Here is a 9,375-nt window from a genome sequence, read left to right on the forward strand (position 1 = left end):
AGTGCACTGGGCCTCTAGTAATTATATAATACTAGAAGCCCAATGCACAAATTCATGCACCAGTGGGGTACCTTGGCCTGGCCTGTGGGACTGGGCCAAAACCAGCTCTCCAACATCCCCTGAGGGGTCCCAGATTGCAAGAGGGCTCATGCCAGGCTGAGAGACTTCACTGGTGCAATATTGGGGCCAGGGAGGGATGTGGGAGGTTGGCCAGCCAGGTAGGGACCGTGGGAGGGCTCCAGGGCATGTCAGGCCCATCTCACTCAGTCCCAATTGACCAGACCCCAGCAGCAAGCTAACCTACCAGTCAGAGCATCTGCTCCCTAGTGGTCAGTGCACATCATAGAGTCTGGTCCACCAATCAACTGTCTACCCCCTGGTGGTCAGTGCACGTCATAGTGAGCAGTTGAGCAGCCTTAGCATATCCTTAGGATATTACGATTTGATTGGTTGAACGGACAACTGGACACTTAGCATATTAGGCTTTCATTATATAAGATGTAGCTCTTGGGTTTTACTTCAGTATTTTAAAAACGCATTTTAGATTTATCCATATTTTGTGTGACTCAATAATTAGTTTCTTTTTAAAAAATATATACTTTATTGATTTTTTACAGAGAGGAAGGGAGAGGGATAGAGAGTTAGAAACATTGATGAGAGAAAAACATCGATCAGCTGCCTCCTGCACACCCCCTGCTGGGGATGTGCCCACAACCAAGGTACATGCCCTTGACCGGAATCGAATCTGGGACCCTTCAGTCCAGACGCTCTATCCACTGAGGCAAACCAGTTAGGGCCTGTTTCTTTTTTAATTGCTGAGTAACATTCCAGTCATAGATGAAGGAAATATTTACTGTTTCCAGTTGTTAATGATTATGAATATAGTTGCTTTAAAACTTTGCATGTAAATATATGTGTAAACACAAGTATAATTTCACTAATATAAAATGCTAAGAGTTGGAAAGTATATCTTCAAATTTATGAGAATCTGAATAAGAACTGTTCTTTTAGAATGACTTCACCATTTTGTGTTTCCATGAACTATGTACCAAAGATCAAGTTTCCCAAATCCTGGTAAGAATTTGGTATTGACAGGCTTTGTGTTTTTTGTTTGTTTGTTTGTTTATGATCATTTTTAAACCACTTCTTTGAGTTATGATTGACATACAGAAAGTTGTACATATTTAATTTATATCTCTTGATGAATTTGTAGATAAGTATACACCAGTGAAATTATTGTAATTAATGCCAGATATATGTATTATTATTTTTTCTTTATTCATTAAGATATTAAAAATGTGTCCTTATCCTCCCATTGTCCCCCCCATACTCCCACTAATGCCCTGACCCCCTGGAGTCTATATCCATTGGTTAGGCTTACATGCATGCATACAAGTCCTTTGGTTGATCTCTCCCCCTTAGTCCCACCCTCCCCTGCCTTCCCACTGAGATTTGAGAATCTGATTGATGCTTCTCTGACTCTAGATCTTTTTTTGCTCATCAGTTTATGTTGTTAATTATAAAACACACATGAGTGAGATCATGTGACATTTATCTTTCTCTGACTGACTTATTTCACTTAGCATAATGCTTTCCAGCTCCATGCATGCTGTTGCAAATGGTAGGAGTTCCTTCCTTTTTACAACAGCACAGTATTCTATTGTGGAAATGTGCTAAAGTTTTTTAATCCACTCATCTGCTGATGGGCACTTAGGCTGCTTCCAAATCTTAGCTATTGTAAATTGTGCTGTTGTGGACACAGGGATGCATATATCCTTTCTAATTGGTGTTTCTGGTTTCTTGGGATATATTCCTAGAAGCGGGATCACTGGGTCAAATGGAGGTTCCATTTTTGGTTTTTTGAGAAAACTCCATACTGTTCTCCACAGTGGCTGCACCAGTCTGCATTCCCACCAGTTGTACATGAGGGTTCCTTTTTCTCAGCATCCTCTCCAGCACTTGTCATTTGTTGATTTGTTGATGATAGCCATTCTGAGAGGTGTGAGATGGTACCTCATTGTCGTTTTGATTTGCATCTCTCAGATGATTAGTGACTTTGAGTATGTATTCATATGTATCTTGGCCTTCTTTTCTTTTCTTCTATGAATGTTATGTTTTACTTTTCACATGAATATATTGGTGCATTTTGATTTATATGTTGTATAAAGTGTGATATATTTGTCAAAAAGGTATCTATTGAGGTCATTTGCCCATTTTTTTATTGGGCTGTTTGTCTTCCTTTTATTAAGTTGTATGAGTTCCCTGTAAATGTTGGAGATTAAACCCTCATCGGAGATATCGTTGGCAAATATGTTCTCCCATGCAGTGGGATTTCTTGATGGTTTATTTTGATGTGCAGAAGCTTTTTATTTTGATGTAGTCCCATTTGTTTATTTTCCCTATAGTTTCCATTGCCCTAGGAGTGGTATCGGTAAAGAAATTGCTTCAGTATGTGTCTGAGATTTTGTTCCCTTTGGATTCCTCTAATATTTTTATGGTTTCCCCTCTTATGTTTAAATCCTTAATCCATTTTGAGTTTATTTTTGTGTATGGTGTAAGTTGGTGGTCTAGTTTCATTTTTTTGCATGTGTCTGACCAAATTTCCCAGCAGCATTTATTGAAGAGAATGTCTTGACTCCATTTTATGTCTATGCTTCCTTTGTCAAATATTAATTGAGCATAGTGGTTTGGGTCGATTTCTGGTATCTCTATTCTATTCCATTGGTCTATATGTCTGTTCTTGTGCCAGTACCAGGCAGTTTTGAGAACAGTGGCTTTGTAATACATTCTGATATCTGGTATTGAGATCCCTCCTACTTTGTTCTTCTTTCTCAGGATTACTGCAGCTATTCGGTTATTTATTTATTTATTTTATTCCAGATGAATTATTGGAGAGTTCTTTCTAGATCTATGAAATATGCTCTTGGTATTTTAATGGGGAGTGCATTAAAAATATAGATTGCTTTGTGTAGTATGGACATTTTAATGATGTTGATTCTACAAATCCATGAACATGGTATGTTCTTCCTTCTGTTTATGTCTTCCTCTATCTCTTTTTCCAATGTCCTGTAGTTTTCTGTGTACAGGTCTTTTACCTCCTTGGTTAAGTTTATTCCTAGGTATCTTAATTTTTTTGGTGTGATGGTAAATGGGATTCCTTTTTTAGTCTCTCTTTCTGTAAGTTCACTATTGGTGTATAGAAATGCCATAGATTTCTTGGTGTTAATTTTCTATCCTGCTACATTGCCAAATTCATTTATTAAGTCTGATAATTTTTTGATGGAGTCTTTCGGATTTTTTATGTACAATATCATGTCATCTGTGAATAAGGACAGTTTTACTTTTTCTTTTCCATTTTGGATGCCTTTTATTTCTTCCTGTTGTTTGATCACAATGGCTAATACCTCCAGTACTATGTCAAAAAGGAGTGGTGAGAGTGGGAATACCTGTCTTGTTCCTGTTCTTAGGGGAAATGGTTTTAGTTTTTGCCCATGGAGTATGATGTTGGCTGTGGGTTGGTCATATACATGTATTATTTTTATTTAGTCTATTTAAATAGTTTGATCTCAATGTGCTTTTAATTTGCATTACCTTATTGACTGAAGATGTTGACTGTCTCTACATCAAACATGTCACACTCACAGCCCATGGGCTGCACGCGGCCCACAGTGAATATTTCTGTGGCCCAGCCAATATAAGTGCATGTAAGAAATGTTTTAATAAAATTTTTGTAACTTAATTTTTATAATATTCTGTTATACATAATTATTAATAACGAACTACAATGTTTGCTAATGACTGATTACTATAATCATGTTGCATTTATTATTTCCTTTATGTGCCTTAGGTGCAGGTGAACCATTTCTCTCCACTAATACTAGCAGTGAATGTTTTAGCAGCTGATTGCCACATCATTAGTCTTGTACTGACTTATTTGGGTGCACAACAGGAAATATTTCACTTTCGGAGAAAAGAAAAATTGGTTTATTTCCGTTATGCTTATTAATTTGTGCAGCTATTCAGTGTCTGTTAAGTTAATGTTGAAGAAAAATATGAATTTTTATTAAAATGTTCTATTATTTTATGTTAATGATTACTGATTTATTTCAGCCCTTTGTATTCAGCATGTCTCTATTGAAATAAACTTAAGTTTCTATGAAAATTGAAGCTTTTGTTTTTTTATGGCCCACATAAACTTAAACCTTGTTTAGTTGGCCCATGTTTGCCTTTGAATTTGACATGCTTGCTCTACATGTACTTATCATCAAGATATCTATTTTGATGAGGGGTTTGTTGAGGTCTTTTTCTCATTTTGATATTTTTTTGGGTTCTTATTCCTAGATTTTCAGAGGTTTTTATATACTCTGATTACAAGTCCTTTGACATAAATGTGATTTACAAATATTTTCTCTCAATCTCTGTCTAAGGTTTGTTGTTTTCATTGTTTTAAGATTATCTTTTGCAGAAGAAAAGTGTTCAACTATGATAAAGTGTAATTTATCTTTATTTAAAATTTATGGACTATGATTTTCATGCCATATCTAAGAACATTTTGCCTCATCCAGTCACAAAGATTTCCTTTTCTTTTCTTCTATGAATATTATGTTTTACTTTTCACATGTATATATTGGTGCATTCTGATTCCTATCCTCTCTAATAAAATGGTAATATGCAAATTAACCATCATTCTGCTACATAAGCCACGCCCACCAGCCAAGCCATGCCCACCAGCCAATCAGGGCGAGTATGCAAATTAACCCCATCCAAGATGGCTACAGCCACAGAGAGCAAGGTTTCCCAGGTAACAGAACAAGCCAAGCTTTCCAATAGCCGTTGCAGGCCTAAGCCTCCACTCAAGCTACAAAGTTTCAATTATAGAAGGTAAATTCAAACAAATGGCAGCAGAATGGAGCTTGAGAGAGCAGGCCAGGGTTGCCGGCGGCAACAGGGGAAGCAAAGCTCTCCGCACACCCTGGCCGGGCTCACCAGCTTAAGGCTACAAAGTTTCAATTGTAGAAGGTGAATTAACTACCACAGAAATGGCTGCCGCCCTGGAGGGAACAGCAGGCTTGGCTCCACTCCACGCTACAAAGTTTCAATTGTAAAAGGAAAATAAATTCCAGATACCAGGGCCTCCGCTTAGGTTGCCAGGGGGCGTGGTCGGCCTGCAAACCACCACAGGCCCCTCGCTCAGGCCGCCCCATGCCCCAACGGAACCCCATCCTGATCCGGGACATCCTTCAGGGCAAACCAGCTGGCCCCCACCCCTGTACCAGGCCTCTATCCTATCTAATAAAAGAGTACTATGCAGATTGATCATCACTGCAACACACAATATAGCTGCCCCCATGTGGTCAAAGATCCTGCCCCCATGTGGACACAAGATGGCCAGCAGGAGATGGCAGTTGGGAGGCACCCGGCCTGCAAGGGAGGGCAGTTGTGAGGGACCAGCCCTGTAAGGGAGGGCAGTTGAGAGGGACCAGGCTTGCTAGGGAGGGCAGTTGAAGGTGATCAACCCTGCAGGAGAGGGCAGTTAGGGGTGACCAGGCTGGCAGAGGAGGGAAGTTGGGGGCAAAAAGGCTGGCAGGGGAGCAGTTAAGCATCAACCAGGCTGGCAGCAGAGTGGTTAGGGGGTGATCAGGCTGGCAGGCAGAAGCGGTTAGGGGCAATCAGTAAGGCAGGCAGGCAAGCAGTTGGGAGCCAGCAGTCCTGGATTGTGAGAGGGATGTCCGACTGCCCGTTTGGGTCCGATCCCACCGGGCCCAAATGGGCAGTCGGACATCCCTCCAGGAGTCCCAGATTGGAGAGGGTATAGACTGGGCTGAGGGACAACCCCCCGCCGTGCACGAATTTCATGCACCGGGCTTCTAGTGTTGTATAAAGTGTGATGTATTTGTCAGGATTAATTTCTTTGCATATGATCATTCAATTCTTCTGCATTGTTTGTTAAAAGGCTAATATTTCTCCATTGCATTGTCCTCCCATCTTTACTGAAAATCAGTCAACTATATTTCTGTCAGTTTATTTTGGGACTCTTTTCTGTGGGTTAGTATATCACTTTGCCAGTAAGAAACTATCTTGACTACTTTTATAAGTATTGAAATTGGAAAGTGTGAGTCCTTGAAATTGTTTCTACTTTTCAGAATTGTTTTGGCTATTGTACATCCTTTAACTCATCATACAAATTTTGAGAATTAGCATGTTGTTATCTATATTACAATATTTTTCTGTACCTTTGTCCAGGCCAGAAAAATACATACTCATATAGGCCTGTGGCTGAGAATGGAAAGTTTGGTTAAAAAATCCTTTCTGAAACTAGACCTTTGATAAAAGGCTGAAAATGTCAGGGATGAGAGGAGAAACGGCATTTCTAGGCTCTAAGCTCATTGTTTTCTGTGGAAATCAACTCAGGTAATTTTTTTTTTTTCTTATTAAGATTATTGGGGTATCATTGGATAAGAAAATATGTTTCAAGAGTACAATACATCACCTGTATATTATATTGTGTGTTTACTGTCCAAAGTCAAATCCCCTTCTGTCACCATATATTTAAACCCCTTTACCCTTTACTACCTTCCCCAACCCCCTTTTCCTTCTGGTAATCACCATTCTGTTGTCTATGTCTATGAGTTTTTATTTGTTTGTCTTATTGGCCCATTTGCTGCTTTAAGTTTTATATCCTACATATGAACGAAATCACATGATTCTTGACTTTTTCTGTCTGACTTATTTTGCTTAGCATGATATTCTCAAGAAGCATCCAGGTAAATTTTATATTGTATTTCTTCTCTGGGGAAGGAAGAGAAAAAGGGATTGCTGCTTTATACTTGTTGGCAAAGACCAGTTATGCACTCCTTGTCTTCCTTGAGATTTATGCATGTTTTCTCTGCTTCTCTTGTGGTTTTTGTCATTAAGGTTTGGAACTTCAAAGAATGATGTATTAAATTTCAATTGCTTCATAGCAATACACATTTATTGTCCTAGTTTCTGTGTGTCAGGAGTCTGTACACAGCTTAACTAGGTCCTTGGCTCAAGGTCTCACAAGACTGAAATGAAAGTCTTGACTAAAGTTGTGAGTTCACCTGAAGCTCAAGGTACTCATCCAAAATTGACAAAGTACATTTTATTTCAGTTATAGGATTAAAGCTTTCAATTACTAGAAACTTCCTGTTCTTCTTTGCCATGTGATTGTCAACAACATGTCAGTTTGCTGCCTGAAGGCTGTTCTCTTGTCTCTGCCCTCTATAGTCTCTTAGCTAATAAGGTCAGGCCCATTCAGGATAATCTACCTTTGATTAAATTACATTCAAGATATTAGTGGCCTTAATTATATCTGAAACATCCCTTTGGCTATAAAATAGAACATAATCATGGAAATGATATCCCATAAAATTCAAGTGTATCTCATTTTAAAGGGTGAAAATTATGCAGAGCATGTACATAGGGACTCATTTTCAAGATTATCTTAGAACTAGAGGCCCAGTGCACGAAATTCATGCACAGAGGGTGGTGTATCTCTCAGCCCAGCCTGCACCCTTTCCAATCTGGGACCCCTTGCGGGATGTCCGACTGCCTGTTTAGGCTGTATCCTGGTGGGATCAGGCCTAAACGGGCAATCAAACATACATCTCACAATCCATGACTGCTGGCTCCCAACCACTCGCCTTCCTGCCTGCCTGCCTGATTTCCCCTAACCACTTCTGCCTGCCAGCATGATCACCCCCTAACCACTCCCCTGTCAGCCTGATCGACACCTAACTGCTCCCCTGCCGGCCTGGTCACCCCCAACTGCCCTCCTCTGTTGGCCTGATTGCCCACAACTGCCCTCCCCAGCAGGCCTGGTCCCCCTCAAATGCCCTCCCCTGCTGGTCTGGTCTCCCCCAACTGCCCTCCACTGCTGGCCCCATCACCCCTAACTGCCCTCCTCTGCTGGCCTGATTGCCCCCAAATGCCTTCCCCTGCAAGCCTGGTCCCCCTCAACTGCCTTCCTCTGCCATCCCAGTCACCCCTAACTGCCCTCCCATGCAGGTCTGATCCCCCCTAACTGCCCTCCCCTGCTGGCCTGATAGCCCCCAACTTTCCTCCCCTGGCCCCCCTCAACTGCCCTACCCTGCAGGCCTGGGTCCCCTCCCAACTGTCCTCCCTTGCAGGCCTGGTCCCCCCATCTACCCTCCCCTGCTAGCCTGGTCTCCCCCAACTGCCCTCCATTGCCAGCCTGGTTTCCTCCAACTGCCCTCCTCTCCTGGCCTGGTCACCCCCAACTGCCCTCTTCTGCCATACTGGTCACCCCTAACTGCCCTCCCATGCAGGCCTGGTCCCCCCCTAACTGCCCTCCCCTGCTGGCCTAATAGCCCCAACTCCCCTCCCCTGCAGGCCTGGGTCCCCCCAACTGCCCTCCCCTTCTGGCCTGGTCTTCTCCAACTGCCTTCCTCTGCAGGCCTGGTCTCCCTCAACTGTCTTCCCCTGTAAGCCTGGGTCACCCCCCAACTTTCCTCTCTTGCAGGCTTGGTACCCTCATCTGCCCTCCCCTGCTGGCCTGGTCTCCCCCAGCTGCCCTCTTCTGCAGGCCTGGTCATCCCCAACTGCCCTCCTCTGCTGGCCCAGTCCCCCCTAGCTACCCTCCCTTGCTAGCCTGATCGCCCACAACTGCCCTTCCCTGCAGGCCATCTTGTGGCGACCATCTTGTGTTCACATGGGGGCAGCCATCTTTGACCACATGGGGGTGGCCATCTTGTGTGTTGGAGTGGCAGTCAATTTGCATATTACTCTTTTATTAGATAGGATTCTGGCTTTCCCTAAGGGACTTGGAAATTTGAGATTGAAATTTGGGATGGAGAAGGATCTGGTGGATGTGCTGATAGGAATGTTAACTTTGGAGGAAAACAAATCTACACTAATAAAAGAGAAAGATGCAAATTGACCGTACTTTCGCAACGCCCACCAGCCCATCCGGAGTGAGTATGCAAATTAACCCAACAAAGATGGCAGGTTAATTTGCTTATGCAGGCACCGAATGATTGGGGGCAGGATGCTTGCATGGTCCCCATGTTGATGATGTATGTGTTCCGCACTGCCCCAGCTGCTCGGGGCCTCTGGGCAGCATGGGAAGGCAGAAAGGTGGCTCCAGGCAGGAGCAAAGGCAGTGCTGGCAGCCAGGGGAAGGAAGGCCCATTCTTGCATGAATCTTCATGCATCGGGCCTCTAGTCATATATAAAGCATCACTTCTAGATACTTGAACTTCAACAGATTAATTAGCACAGATGAAGATATATTTTATCTGAGTGAGAGAAGAAAGGATCATTGTCTCTCAATCTGAAAACCTATAGGTCAAACATGCAGCAGGTTAGAGGATACTAATGCAGGGAGAGATGGAA

Source organism: Eptesicus fuscus, chromosome 1, assembly GCF_027574615.1.
Source record: "Eptesicus fuscus isolate TK198812 chromosome 1, DD_ASM_mEF_20220401, whole genome shotgun sequence".
Lineage (NCBI taxonomy): Eukaryota > Metazoa > Chordata > Mammalia > Chiroptera > Vespertilionidae > Eptesicus > Eptesicus fuscus.